The 15,773-nt window shown below is 43.0% G+C and overlaps 1 pseudogene; it reads right to left on the minus strand.

Moving 5' to 3' along the window:
• Positions 1-1,395: 1,395 nt before the first annotated feature.
• LOC110575778 lies at positions 1,396-2,177 on the minus strand (annotated as a pseudogene).
• Between the last annotated feature and the right edge of the window lie 13,596 nt (positions 2,178-15,773).

Consider the following 15,773-nt stretch of genomic DNA (forward strand, 5'->3'; position numbering starts at 1 on the left):
GCACCCCTTGATGCTCAACTCTTAACTAGCTTGGGCAACATGGATGATCTACTGACTCGTATAACAAACCTCAGAAAGGGCAAGTAAGCAAATAGCAACAATCCAGGGACTCAAATGCCATCGGGACTTTTTGTCTCTCACTATTCCTTCCCAGGCCCACATTCCCCCATATTAACCTCCCACAAGAAACTACCTCCCTTCTCTTAGTTGTTAACAACACGGAAGATTTGAATATATATATGTATTTCTTTAAAACAAAAATGGGAATTTTGTAACTTGCTTTTTAGTACTAAATCATGTATTTTTAACATATTTCCATTTCAACTTATATTTTTTTTTTCTTTTTTTTTAAGGATTTTATTTTTATGTAATCTCTCCACCCAATGGGGGGTTTGAACTCACAACCCCGAGATCAAGAGTCACATGCTCCACTGACTGAACCAGCCAGGTGCCCCATATAGGTTTCTTTTTTTTTTTTTTAAGATTTTATTTATTTATTCATGAGAGACAGAGAGAGAGAGAGAGAGGCAGAGGGAGAAGCAGGCTCCCAAGGAGCAGGGAGCCTGATGTGGGACTCGATCCCAGGACTCTGGGATCCTGACCTGAGCTGAAGGCAGACGCTTAACCATCTGAACCACCCAGGTGCCCCCCATATAGGTTTCTAATAGCTTTTGATAGACCAATGTGTAATATTGTACTATCATTTTTTCATTTCTCAAAGTTATAACCTACATAGTTACAAAATATTTACTTTAAAAACAGCATTTTACAAATATATATATATGTATATATACAGGAGTGATTTAAATGAAAAGCTCCAAGGTACATAGTTTCAGGTAGGTATTATTGCTGTCTGTACCTTCACTTCACTTATTAAGCTGCTTCAAGTTCATAAATTTACAGCGAGGTACAGAGCCCAACCAAGATGGGACAGAATGTGTCCCAAGTTAGAAGGAGAGTGCCTGGCTCCTCAGTGACATCTCTCGTAGAGGGCCAGTGCCCCATTGTACAATTAAAGTTTTCTTCCCGCATATCTGAATGGGACCTTCTGGATCCTCTCGCTGTGGCTGGTTTTGTCTCCTGATTCTTACAAGCACGCTGCTTTGTTGCCTAGGACATTGATCCGAGCTTCCTGGCCTCTCTCCTTTGGGGCCCTTCCAGGCCTCTCCATTACATATGCATGAGATTCAGGAAAGCTGACCCATTGGAAGGTTGGGAACACTTGCTTACAGGTGGAACCTCCGTACCAGCATACACTATCCTGAATCCTACTGCAGAAACTGTTTTCCTTCTGAGGATGGTGAATCCTAGATCATGGCCAACAAGCAGATGTTCTAAGTGGCTTCCTCTGAGACTTTCTCCCCAAGAGGGAGCCATCTGGCCACTTGCTTTTTATCACATTTCTAATAGCTGCTCCATTTCCTCAAGGGCTGTTGTAAAATCATTTACTTGACTGTTACATAAAATCTGCTGTTCTATGAACCGGGCCCTCTCTTCTTTCATCTTCAACTTTACTTTCAGGGCCTAGAACTCCTCCATCTGTTTTTTGGCTGTTTCTTTAAAAAGCTTCAGCTCATCTTGCAAAGTTTCTAACAACAACATAGAGCCCGTGGGATCCGTGTGGATTCTTGCTGTGATGCCAGGGTCTCGCTGCCTAAAACTGGGTTGGTGCCCTTGCCCAACTGTTGGCCGGCAACATCTCCAGCAGCCCCACTTATTGGGTCGGGTCCTTCAGTTCTTCCTGAGTTTCAATCAACTTCTGGGACAACTGCTCCCGGACAGCCTCGAGGAGGTGGTTCTTATCCCTGAGCTCCCCCTCTGATTCTGCTTACTCAATGTTTCATGGCTCTTTCTGACCTTCCTCCTGATGGTGATGGCTGCAGCTTCCACCTGCCCATTCTTTTCTTCAGTTTGATGATTTTTTTTAAAGATTTTATTTATTTGTGAGAAAGAGAGAGAGAGAGCGTGCGAGCAGGGGCAGGGAAAGGGGCAGAGAGACAAGCAGACTCCCTGCTGAGCTGGACCAGGGGCTCTATCCCAGGACCCCAAGGTCATGACCAGAGCTGAAGTCAGACACCCCTCAGTTTGATGATTTTTGTACCATCATTCTTTGAATGTCCTGAATGAAGAAGTCTGGAAACATTGACTTCTTTGGACTTAACAGATAATAGGCTCCAAGAAGTGGTTCACATTTGGGGGGGGCGGGCAGCACCGCTGAACATGGAGAGAGGCTGCAGTGTATACACTATGTTAACCATGCAGGTCATCGTAGAGGCCACACTGGCTGTCCCCAGGTGCCTGCTACTCCTGCCCACGGCTCTCGTTGCTCTGGTTTCAAAAGACACTCCACAGCAACTATTGGTACCGTTTCCATAACCATTTCCCTACTGATGGATGGGGAACCCAACTGGGTAGCTCCTTTTTTTTTTTTTAACCAATAATAAATATAGTTGGTTTCATGAGGGCAGAGACCTTGTCTATTTTATTCATGCCTATAACCCCATTTGTCTAGCCCAGTGTCTGACATAGTTGGCATTCAATAAATACTAGTTGGCTGAATCAAAGAATGTGGTGGAAAATGCCCTGTATATGCTTCACCCACTTACGTTTCTGAAGGAAACGTTTCTAGAAATGCAATGGCTATATTAGAGGATATGTGCATCTTTTTAAGAGGGTTGCAGGAGATTTTTTATAGTTTTCTTTTTTTTTTTTTAAAGATTTTATTTATTTATTTGAGAGAGAGAATGAGATAGAGTGAGCATAAGAGGGGGGAGGGTCAGAGGGAGAAGCAGACTCCCTGCCGAGCAGGGAGCCCGATGCGGGACTCGATCCCGGGACTCCAGGATCATGACCTGAGCTGAAGGCAGTCGCTTAACCAACTGAGCCACCCAGGCGCCCCTTTTTATAGTTTTCTTGAGTATAACTGACATACCCTAAGCTACACATATTTAAAGTATACACTTTAGGATTGCCTGGCTGACTCATTGGGTGGAGTGTGTGACTCTTGATCTCAGGGTTGTGAGTTCCACACCCATGCTGGGTGTAGAGATTACTTAAAATATGAAATCTTTTTAAAAAGTTAATTAATTTATTTTTATTTATTATTTTAAAAAAATTTTATTTATCTGTTTGAGAGTGAGAGCCCGTGAGTATGGGCAGGGGGAGGGGCAGAGGGAGAGGGAGTAGCAGGCTCCCCCCTGAGCAGGGAGCCCCTGCTCGATCCCAGGACCCCAGGATCATGGCCTAACCTGAAGGCAGACACTTAACCGACTGAGCCACCCAGGCGCCCCAAATCTTTTTTTTTAAATAAAGTATACACTTTAATACATTTTGATATATGTACGTACTTGTGAAACCATTACTATAATGAAGATAATGGAACATATTACCCCCGAATAAGTGTTCTCGTATTCCTTTGTAACCCCTTCTTCCCATACCTCTTTACTCCCTCACCCTGTTCCTCAGCAACCACTGATCTGCTATAGATTAATTAGCATTTTCTAGAATGTTATATAAATAGACGTGAATGTTTTTAATTTTAATGACTATTGTTATATTTCCCTCCAATATGGCTGTGTGCGCATGCGCTAAGAGTGCCTGTTGCTCACAACTCCATCGACTTTTTAAATTTAATTATTTAATTTATCTCCCATTTGACAGTCCAAAAAATCCACATTGTTTTAATTTTAATATCTTAAATTATTTGTTAAGATTGAATATTTCTTGTTTATTAGCCATTTGTATTCTTTCTGTGAATCATATATTCATTTCCTTGTCCATTTGTCTAATGGGTTGTTTGTTGTTATTCATCCTGGCCATAGAAAACACACAAATTCCAGGGGCATGGTGTGATAAATTTCACATATTTATACATCCATGAGACCACCACTCAGACTAAGATATAACACATTCCAATATTCCGGAAAGTTCCCTCATACTCCCCTCAGTCAATTCCCTCTTCCTGGCAAAGATTACCTCTATTCTGACATTTCTTATTATTTTTGCCTCTTCTCAAACTTCAGTTAAATAGACTTGTACAATATATGCTCTTTCTGACTTGTTTTGCTTAATAGTATGTCTCTGAGATTCATCCATGTTGTTATGTGCAGTAGCAGTTTCTTCCTTGTCATTGCTATATAAATAGTCCATTATAAATATATTCTACAATTTATTTGTCTATCATTTCCAGTTTGGGTTATTATTTTTTGGGAGGTTATTAATAAAAGTGCTACAAACAATTCTTTTGGTAAAAAAATAAAAGTACTCATTTCTGCTGGAAATGGAATTACTGCATCATAGGGTATAAGTCCATTTAGTTGTTTGGGTTTAGTAGGTACACTCAAACAGTCTTCCAAAGTGGTTGTACTAGTTTTTATTCCTACTAACAATATATGAGAGTTCAAAAAAAGAAAACTTCAGGGCACCTGACTTGCTCAGTTGGTGGAGCATGTGACTCTTAATCTCAGGGTCATGAGTTCAAGCCTTGGGTGTGGAGCCTACTTGAAAGAAAGAAAAAGAAAAGAAAAGAAAGAGAAAGAAAAAAAGAATGAAGCTTCACTGCAAATCTCAGTAGGAAAAGATGGTCTTTCCAAATGGTGATGGATCAACTGGATATCCACACGAAAGACAAAAGAAAAGAAACTTGAACCTTATCTCACACCATACACAAAAACAGCAGGTGGATCTTAGATCTAAGTGTGAAAGATTAAAACAATAAAGGAGAAAATTTTCATGACCTGGGTAAACAAAGATGTCTCAAACAGAGCACAGAAATCAACAACCATAAAATAAGGACCAAAAAACAGGGTCTTGAAAAAAACAAAAAATAGGGCCTTATTAAAATTAAAAATATTTGTTCATCAAAAGAAACCATTAAGATGGTAAAGCAAGCCACACTGGGAGAAGACATAAGCACTATCCATATCCAACAGGAACTTGTATTCAAATATATAAAGAACTGGGGCACCTGGGTGTCTCAGTTAGTTAAGTGATCTCAGCTCAGGTCTTGATTTCATGGGTCTTGATCTCAGGGTTGTGAGTTTGCCCTCCATTGGGCTCCACACCAGGCATGAGTCTACTTAAAAAAAAAAAAAAAGGTATATCTATATATATATATATAGATATATAGATATATATATCCTACTAAACCGAAAGAGTCGAGAGAGAGAGAGAGAGGGAGAAAGAAAGTCTTGAGTAGATGATTCACAAAAGAGCATATCCAAATAGTCAATAAACATATATGTAAAGTCTCTCAAAATCATTAAGGAAGTAAAAATTTTAACCACAATAAAGGGTGCCTGGCTGGCTTAGTTAGTAGAGTGTGTGACTCTTGATCTTGGGGTTGTAGGTTCAAGCCCCATGTTGGGTGTAGAGGTTACTTAAATAAAATAAAATAGGGCGCCTGGGTGGCTCAGTTGGTTAAGCGACTGCCTTCGGCTCAGGTCATGGTCCTGGAGTCCCGGGATCAAGTCCCGCATCAGGCTCCCTGCTCGGCAGGGAGTCTGCTTCTCCCTCTGACCCTCCTCCCTCTCATGCTCTCTGTGTCTCATTCTCTCTGTCTCAAATAAATAAATAAAATCTTAAAATAAATAAATAAATAAAATAAAATTAAATTAAAAAAAACCACAGTAAAATATCACTATATCCTACCAGAATGACTAAAATTAAAAGGACAATCCCAAGTGGTGGTGAGGATTCAGAGCACTGTTAATTTTTTTAAGATTTATTTATTTATTTTTAATTTTTTTAGAGAGGGAGGGGGAAAGAGGGAGAGGAAGAGAGGATTTTTTTTTTAAAGATATTATTTATTTATTTATTTATTTATTTGACAGAGAGTGAGAGAGCACAAGTAGGCAGAGCCGCAGACAGAGGGAGAAGCAGGCTCCCCGTTGAGCAGGAAGCCCAACTCAACGTGGGGCTCGATCCTAGGACCCTGGGATCATGACCTGAGCCGAAGGCAGACGTTTAACTAACTGAGCCACCCAGGCACCCCAAGAGAGAATCTAAAGCAGGCTCAGTGCCCAACTCAGAGCCCAAAGCAGGGCTTGATCTCCCAACCCTGAGATCATGACCCGAGCCCAAATCATGAGTTACTTACTTAATTGAGTCACCCAGGTGCCCCTTAAGATTTTATTTTTTAAAATAAGAGTGGCTCAGATGGTTAAGCACCTGCCTTTGGCTCAGGTCATGATCCCAGAGTCCTGGGATCGAGCCCTGCATCGGACTCCCTGTTTGGCGGGGAGCCTGCTTCTCCCTCTCCCTCTACTGTCCCCCCTGCTTGTGCTCTCTCGCTCTCTCTGTCAAATAAATAAATAAAATCTTAAAAATATATATATATACATATTTTAAATCAATCTCTACCCCCACTGGGAGTCTTGAACTAACAAACCCAAGATCAAGAGTCACATGCTCTACTGATTGAGCCAGCCAGGTGCCCCCTCTTTAAAGATTTTTTTTTACTTATTTGACAGAGAGAGAGCAGAGTGGGAGAGAGAACACAAGGTGGGGTGCAGGGGAAGAGGGAGAAGCAGATTCCCCACTGAACAGGGAGCCCGATGTGGGGCTTGATCCCAGGACTCTGGGATCATGACCTGAGCTGAAGACAGACGCTTAACTGACTGAGCCAACCAAGTGCCCAGAGCACTGTTAATATTTTAATAAACATTCTTTCTGGGTTTTGTCACTCTCCACAAACACACTCTGTAACAAAGGTGGAATCATATTGTAACTATATTTTGCTATATTTTGCTACCTGCTTTATTCACTAAGCATGTGTCATGAACATTTTCTCCACAATTGTATTTTCCTCTATCATTGTTTGAACTTATATATAATATTCTAGGCTATGGATATACCATATTTTATCAGTCTCCTTATGCTATTTCAACAGTGTTTTGATCCATACACACCACTGGTACATCTCTGCACTTATCCATGATTATTTCCTTAAGAAAAATTCCTAGAGGAGCACCTGGGTGGCTCAGTTGGTTAAGTGTTTGCCTTCGGCTCAGGTCATGATCCTGGGGTCCTGGGATCAAGCCCTACATTAGGCTGCTTGCTCAGCGGGGAGTCTACTTCTCCCTCTGCCACTCTCCCTGCTTGTGCTCTCTCTCTCTCAAATAAATAAAATCTTAAAAAAAGAAAGAAAGAAAAATTCCTAGAAAGGTATGTAAAATTTCAAATTTAGACAGACTATCTGAACTTTACTCTCACCAGCACTTGGAGAGGGCCTGTTTTTTGCACCTTTGATAACATTAGCTATTTTTAAAAACTAATCTTTAATATTATTTTTGTTGTTATTGTTATTATGTATGTATTCATTATTTTTTAAATGTAAGCTACATGCCCAACATGGGGCTTGAACTCACGATCCCAAGATAAAGAATCGCATGCTCTACTGACTGAGTCAGCCAGGCATCCCTTTTTAAAAATTATTTATTTATTTTTACTTATTTACATACTTATTTATTTGTTTTTTGTTTTGTTGTTTATTTATTTTTAAACAAATCTTAATCAATTCGGAAGGCAACAATCAATTTGGAAGGTGACAAATGAAATAGGGGCACCTGGCTGGCTCAGTTGGTAGCATCTGTGACTCTTGATCTCTGGGTTGTAAGTTTGAGCCCCATGATGGGTGTAGAGATCACTTAAAAATAAAATCTTTAAGGGGCACCTGATGGCTCAGTTGGTTAAGCGTCTGCCTTTGGCTCAGGTCATGATCCTGGGGTCCTGGGATCAAGTCCCACATTGGCTCCCCCTGCTCTGTAGGGAGCCTGCCACTCCCCCTGCTTGTGCTCTCTCTGTCAAATAAATAACTAAAATCTTAAAAAAAAAAAAAAATCTTTAAGTGAAATAGGGAGCTTTTCATACTTGTTTGCATCTCAGGCTTTTTGTATTTGGACTGTTTAGTATTTTGTCTGTGCCCTGAAGCCCTTTGAAGTTATAGGAGCCTATTTGTGCTTTTCATGTAATTGTCATGCCTGCTGGTCTCCACCCACCCGCCACTTTGGGCTGGTGGGCTGTGGCCCTCCTTGGTAACTAGATGCAAGAGTAACACTAGTACCCTGCAACAAGGGTTACTTCCTCTCTGCCAATGGGAGCCGTAAGTCAAGAGACAGATAAAAAAGGGAAAAGTTTCTGGTTGCCCTTCAAGAAATACCTACTGAGTCAGATACCATGAAAAAAAAACCAACAAAAACCTGGAGAGACAAGAGAATAAGAAAATGGGCGTGATCCCTACCCTCATCTAACTCATGGGTAGGTTCCAGGAAGCTTCTGAAGGCTAAGCAATTCATTCTCTTTTTTCATACCCAGCACCTAGATATGCTCATTCACGAATTCAACAATATTTATTGATGGGGGAGGGGAAGTGGATGAAGATGGTCAAAAGGTATAAACTTTCAGTTATAAATCAGTACTAAGGATCTAATATGCAACATGATGACTATAGTTAACACTGTGCTATGGTATATGGGAAAGTTATTAAAAGAGTCGATCCTAAGTTCTCATCACGAGGAAGAAAACTTTTTTTTTTGTATCTATATGAGATGATGGATGTTAACTAAACTTATGGTGGTAACCATTTCACAATATATGTAAGTCAAATTTAAAAACCAATATTTATTGAGCATCTATTATGGTTAGGCATTATTCTAGGCCCTGAGGATATAAAACAGACAAAGTCCCTATTCCTGTAGAATTTACCATCTGATTGGGGTGGGGTTTACAAATAAAATGAGTAAAATATGAAGTACAAAATATACTCTGTTAGATGGTAATTAGTGCTTTGGATAAAAACAAGGCAGGAAAGGGGGATTAGAAGCATGGGTGTATGTGTGTGTAATTTTAATTATTTCTGTCTTTCTGTGTGTGTGTAATTTTATTTTATTTATTTTATTTATTTTAAAAGATCTTATTTATTTGAGAGAGAGAGAGCATAAGCAGAGGAGGGGCAGAGGAAGAAGCAGACTCCCTGCTGAGCAGGGAGCCTGACATGGGGCTGGATCCCAGGACCTGAAGGCAAATGCTTAACTGACTGAGCCACCCAGGCACCCCTGTGTATGTGTAATTTTATTTTTTTTAAAGATTTTATTTATTTATTTGACAGCGAGAGAGACAGCAAGAGAGTGAGCACAAGCAGGGGAAGTGGGGGAGGGAGAAGCAGGCTTCCCGCAGAGCAGGGAGCCTGCTCGATCCCAGACCTTGGGATCATGACCTGAGCCAAAGGCAGACGCCTAACGACTGAGCCACCCAGGCGCCCCGATGTATGTGTAATTTTAAATGAGGTGGTCAGAGAAGGCCCAACGAGAAGGTGACATTTACGTCAAGACTTGAAGGAGGTAAGGAAGTGAGCCAGGTGCATATCTGGATGATTCTGTGGCCCACAAAGACAGTCTGTTTACAAAGTTTGTACAATCTATGGCAGCTGGGAGACAAATATAAAATTAATTGTGGTAATGTATATGACAACATTCTATAATTTGTAATGATCTATAAACATAGGATGTTTTCAGTAAATTACACATATAATTATTAACAAGAACAAGATCATATATCAGCATTATAAATGTATATAAAATCATAAACTATATGGTACAATTAGGGAATATGATAATGCATAATTTAGGGGCTAATTGTTCCTGTCTGTATGGTACCAGAAAAACTGTAGTTAGTTTTTTTTCCCCCCCAAAGAGGAAAGAGGTGTTTCCAACACATGGGGAAACCCTTGGAGCTTCTGCTTGGGAGTGCCTTTATTATTTATTTATTTATTTATAAGATTTTTATTTATTTATTTCAGAGGGAGCGCAAGCATGAGCAGGGGAAGGGCAGAAGGAGAAGCAGACACCCTGCTGAGCAGAGAGCCTGACACCAGGCTGGATCCCAGGACCCTGGGATCATGACCTCAGCCCAAGGCCAACGTTTAACCAGCTGAGCCAACCAGGCGCCCCTATTTTTTATTTTTTGTGGTGAGGTAGGGTATAAGCTGTATTTGTGGATATAGGAATTATTTGCTCTGGGAAGCCAGGTGATGTTACAGAGAAATCATTTGCAAACCTATGAGCTAATTGCCTGTTGCTGGGGCCAAAAGGTCCCAGAACGAAGTTTTCTTTTTTTAATATGTATTTCACTGTCACATAAGATGTAGGACCTGCATTAGCCTTTTTAAACAAACAAACAAACAAACAAACAACAAACAGTTGTAGTTTGAATTCCACCTAGATCTTGGGATTCCTGAGTCACTCTGAAGGAGGTCTTTCAGGACCTAACCTGAGTTGTTAAAAAAAATTTTGGGGGGACGCCTGGGTGGGTCAGTCGTTAAGCGTCTGCCTTCCGCTCAGGTCATGATCCCAGAGTCCTGGGATCGAGTTCCGCATCGGGCTCCCTGCTCCACGGGAAGCCTGCTTCTCCCTCTCCTCCCCACTTGTGCTCTCTATCTCTGTCTTTCTCTCTCAAATAAATAAAATCTAAAAAAACATTTTTTATTTTTTATTTTATTTATTTATTATTTTTTTAAACATGTATTTTTTTTTAAAGATTTATTTATTTATTTATTTGAGAGAGAGAGAGCATGAGAGGGGGAGGGTCAGAGGGAGAAGCAGACTCCCTGCCGAGCAGGGAGCCCGATGCGGGACTCGATCCCGAGATTCCAGGATCATGACCTGAGCCGAAGGCAGTCGCTTAACCAACTGAGCCACCCAGGCGCCCCAAAAAACATTTTTTTTAAATAATAAAAAATAATTTTTTTTTCTGGGAAAAGTAGGTTAGGGCTGGGCAATCAGTTTTTTTTTTTTTTAAGATTTTATTTATTTATTTGACAGAGCGAGAGAGACAGCTAGAGAGGGAACACAAGCAGGGGGAGTGGGAGAGGGAGAAGCAGGCTCCTGAGGAGCAGGGAGCCCGATGCGAGGCTCCATCCCAGGGTCCTGGGATCGTGACCTGAGCCAAAGACCGACGCTTAACGACTGAGCCACCCAGGCACCCTATGGGCAATCACTCTCTTAATGAGAACCCTTTGAGCTTCCTGGCGCTGCAGGGATTTCTGCAAGGTTGTGCGTTCACACAGCGGATCATCCTGCTAGAAAGCACTCCCCTAACTCAGAAAGCTTGCAATATACACTCACGTTCCACATCTCAGCAAAGAATGAAGAAGGCCTGGATTCCGTTGCTTGTCTGTTGGGGCAGAAGGAGGGTGTGTCATGTGCCCAAACCTGGCCAAGCACCATTCCATTCACTCATTCATTCATTCATCAAATATTTTATTATGCGCATGATTCAGTGCCAAGCAGAGGTCCTCGCCCACCAAGTCATCCAGAACTCCTGTGGGTACGGTGCTCAGGGCCGAGAACTTCAGATTCTCAGGCCGGGTCTTCCCACCCTTTCCATCAGTAGAGCTCCGAGACAAAGAGATGCGCTCCTGTAGTTCCCCGGGCTGAGGGTTCCGCCCGCAGCCCCGGGGGCTTCGGCGCGCCTGCTTCTCCACTCCCCAGCCCGAGGGGGCGCTGCAGCGCCGCGCGCTCCGCTCGCCCCTGCGCCGCGTTCTGCTCCTCTCGGCGCTGCGGGCCGCACCGCGGTGGTACGTTCCCTCTCACCGCCCTCCCCCTCCTCCTCCTCGGCCCTCCCCGCCGGTGGTAGGTGCCGGAAGTGCCGCCATTTTGGGGTGTTCTGCTCTGGCGGCAGCGGCAGCGGCGGCGGGACGCGGAGGCTCCCCCGGGACTCGGCCTCAGCAGCGAGGCGGCGGCAGCGGCTGCGGAGGCGCAGGCAGCAGCTGAGGCAGCGGCGGGCTCAGGTGCAGCCGCTGGTGAGTGCGGCGGCCACGGGTTAACGGGCCGCGGGTGGGAGGGAAAGGAGGCAGGAGGGAGGCGCCGCGGGGCGGGTCCGGTCCTGGCGGCTGCGGGTCACAGGGCCCTTCGGGCGCGGCCGCTCCTGGCTCCCCCGCGCCCCAGGGGCAGGTCGGCGATCTCCTCCCGCGTGTCGGGGCCCTCCGCCTCCCGGGTCCCGCCGCCCTAGTCCGGCGCGTGCCCCCGCGCCCAGGGAGACCCGCCCTCCTCGTGGCCTTGCCCCTTCTCCCCGCGCCCTTTGCCTTCACCCTCTGGGCCCCGAGGGCTTCGTTCCCCGCCCAGGGGTAGCTCCTTTCTCTTTTTTCCGGCCGCCGTGCCAGACCCGGGCTGTCTGCCCGGGACACCCCTTCCTTCCTCCTGACGTCCCACGTGTTCTTGGTGCCGACCCCTGGAGGGGGGCCCAGGACCCCTGCCTTAGTGGGGGTAGCGCTTCTCTTCCCGAGCCTCGAGAGCCCCCCGTTCCCCGCCCCGGATCCGCTAGGGCCTTGGCTCGCCCTCCCCCCACATCAGGTGCTCACCCAGTCGTGGCCTAGTAGCAGGGCTGGAATCTCGCACCCGAGAGCACGGAGCGCACATTGAAGAGCTTTTTTCTGTAGGGACCTGGCTTTGGATTTAAAGCCGGCGTGGTGTCTTGCGTTCTTTGGGGCAGGATGTTTTAATTCTTAGGACTATAGCACAGGCTCCAAGGAGCTTCTCGTCGGTTCAGGCTCATCCTCCTAGTTGACGGGAAGGTGGTGAGATTTTGGTCGGAGTCTGTTTCAGCAAAATGGAATCTTTTTCTCTCCAGCAGAGTTAATGCTGTACTTTTATTACTCTCGAGTAGGAAGGTGTGTAACAGTTTTAAATAGCGGCAGTGCTTTATAATGTCTGCAGTGTAAGAGGTTACAGGTACTCAGCGAATTCTTTACAGGAACTTCATCTTTTAAAGGTCTTTTCGCTGTCTTTGATTCTTTGTAGATTGGAGAGGCTTAATTGCATTCTTTCACCTTTTCCTCAAGTGTGGCGTCTCTTAGAGGACTGTGCAAGTTCAGTTTCTCCTTAACATTCTTGGGGAGAAAGAAGGCGTCTCCACATAGAAGCACACAGGGTTCCTTTCTGTTTTAACATTAATGAGTCCACTCGGAAGATCATGAAGTTGCCATAGCATGCATAAACTATTGCCAGAGGCCCCCCCCCCCCCCGCATGCCAGTTTTTATACTCTTAGTCTAGCTTTACCTACAGTGTGTGGTTTCTGATTATGAATTAGCCAAGATTGAAGCATTGCTGTTAGTAAAGCAAAGCTGGAGCTTTCAGCTGTTTCTTTAACCAGGAAGTTTGTGGTTCCCCCAGTGGTTTTTTTTCCTCTTGTCTGTCCACCACCTGTTTCCCTTAAGAATGGCTCTTAGCCCAGAGCATAGGTCTCAACTTTTCTCCAATCCTTCATTCTTGTGCATAGGGTTTTCTTATGCTACGTGGTATCTAGGCTTAAAATCCATTAGCATGTGGGGTTGTTAGACATAAAATATCTTTTCTAACTCTTGCTTTTCAGATGAGGAAACTGAGGCCCCCAGAGGTTAAGTGACTTACTTGCCCAGTTACATAGCAAGTATTCTTAAAAGAGTCCCATCATAGATTTAAAAAACAAAACAAACAGTATTAGCAATAATGCAAATTGCCTTTTAAGATGTGCTGGAATGGGAAGGGCCCTGGGATTGAAGTTAAAAGGCCTGATGATTCTTGCTTTGTCAGTTGCTAGGTATACAACCTTGACCAAGTCACTTAACTGTTCTGAGCCTCAGTTTATTCTCATCTGCAAAATGGAGGACATAGTGTCTGTCTCCTAGGGTGCTAATTCAGCTTCAGTGCAGTATGTGTGAAAGTGCCTGTGGTGTAAGAGGCAGACAGTGAGATTTTGAGCCAGAGTGTTTATTTTTCTAAAGATTTCCACTTAATTTTCTTATTACAGAAGCTACAGATTCATTATAAAAAATACAGAAAAGAAATGAAGAAACTCACTCTTAGTCCCATCACACATAAGTGATTGTTAGTCCTTGGTCTTTATCTTGTCCTTTTTTTATACTAGGCAAATGTTTATTATTTTACCAAAATAATAAGTTTATCCTACTCACAATTTTGTGATGTGTTTTTAAGATTTAATAGTATGTGATAGGCATGGTTTAACAAACACAGTTAATTTATTATTTTTTAAAATATATTTTAAATGGTGCTGTGGATTTAATAGCTCCAGCACATGTGAGGTGGGCCAGTGGATGTCCAGCACAGGCACAGAAAAGTTGCTCTTTTATTTATTTTTAAGATTTTACTTATTTATTTATTTTAGAGTGAGAACACCTTCATGTGTGGGCAGGGGCAGGAACAGAGGGAGAGGGACAAGCAGACTCCACTCTGAGCGTGGAGCAGGATGCCGGGCTCAATCTCATCACCCCAAGAGCCGGATGCTTAACTGACTGAGCCACCCAAGTGCCCCAGAAAAGTTGGTCTTTTAAACATATGCTGGGATCGAAGAAGAGAGGGAAAGGAAGGGCAGAGACTTAACATTTATCATATGTCTACCATGTAAAAAAAAAAAAATATATATATATACACATACATATATATATATTTTTTTTAATAAAGATTTGGGCTCTCCTGCTAAATGTTGGTGGTGAGTTCTGAATTCTGTCACCCTTCCCATGACTGACACTGCAGTTTAAGTTTCCTGTGAGACTGGACCTAAGGAAGGAGAGGTGGTTAGAAGGTGATGGTATGCCTTGGAAAGGGGGAGAAGAGCTGTCACTTGGCGGCCCTGGTGAAGAAGTTGGAGGAAGTAGGAGCATAGTTACCTCTGCTCAGGGCTCAGGGTACTTTGAACAAATTGCTCGTTTTTTTTTTTCCCCCCCAAATTTCTCTAAGCCATGGAATTAAGGATTTAGGTAAGCTATTTCCTCAGCTTTTTTTTTTTTTTTAGCAGCTTTATTGAGATACAATTCACATACCATACAATTCAGTGGGCTTTCTATTACCTTATTAATTTTAAAAAATTGTGGTAAAGGCAGCTCTTTCTGCCCACAGGTCCTGTCCCTGTGCTTTAATAAAACCACCGTTTTTGCATCCCCCCAAAAATAAATAAATAAAAAATTGTAGTAAATTATTTATAACAAAAGTTGGCCATTTAAATCAGTTTTTGTATTTGCATTTTTTAAAAAGATTTTATTTATTTAACAGAAGGCAAGAGAGCACAAGCAGGGTGAGCGGCAGAGGGAGAGGGAGAAGCTGGCACCCTGCTGAGCAGGGAGCCCGATGTGGGGCTCCATCCCAGGACTTTGGGATCATGACCTGAGCCGAAGGCAGACCCTTCATTTACTGAGCCACCCAGGCACTCCGATATAGTTGCATTTTTTAATGTAAAAAACAACATAAAGCTTACTATTTTAACTATTTTTGTGTAGTTCTGTGGCATTAAGTGCGTTCCCATTGATGGGAAACATATCTTCAGAACTTTTTCGTCTTGGAAATCTGAAACTTTATACCCATTAAACAACTCCCCTCTTCCTACCGCCAGCCCCTGGTAACCACCAGTCTGTTTCCTGTTTTATGAATTTGACTGCTTTTGGATACCTCATATAAGTGGAGTTATATAGTATTGGCTTCTTGTAACTGGCTTATTTCACTTACCATAATATCTTTAAGGTTCATCCATGTTGTAGTATGTGACAGGATTTCCTTACTTTTAAAGACCAGATAGTACTGGGGTACCTGGCTGGCTCATTCAGTGGAACATGCGACTCTTGATCTTGAGTTGGAGCCCCATGTTAGGTGTAGAGATTACTTAAAAAAAAAAAAAAAGTCTGGTTAATACTCCATTTTATGTATATACCACATTTTGTTTATCCATTCATCTTTTGATAGACATGAGTAGTTTCTACCTTTTGACCATTGTGATTAGTGCTGCAATG

Source organism: Neomonachus schauinslandi, chromosome 11 (genome assembly GCF_002201575.2).
Source record: "Neomonachus schauinslandi chromosome 11, ASM220157v2, whole genome shotgun sequence".
NCBI classification, from domain to species: Eukaryota; Metazoa; Chordata; class Mammalia; order Carnivora; family Phocidae; genus Neomonachus; species Neomonachus schauinslandi.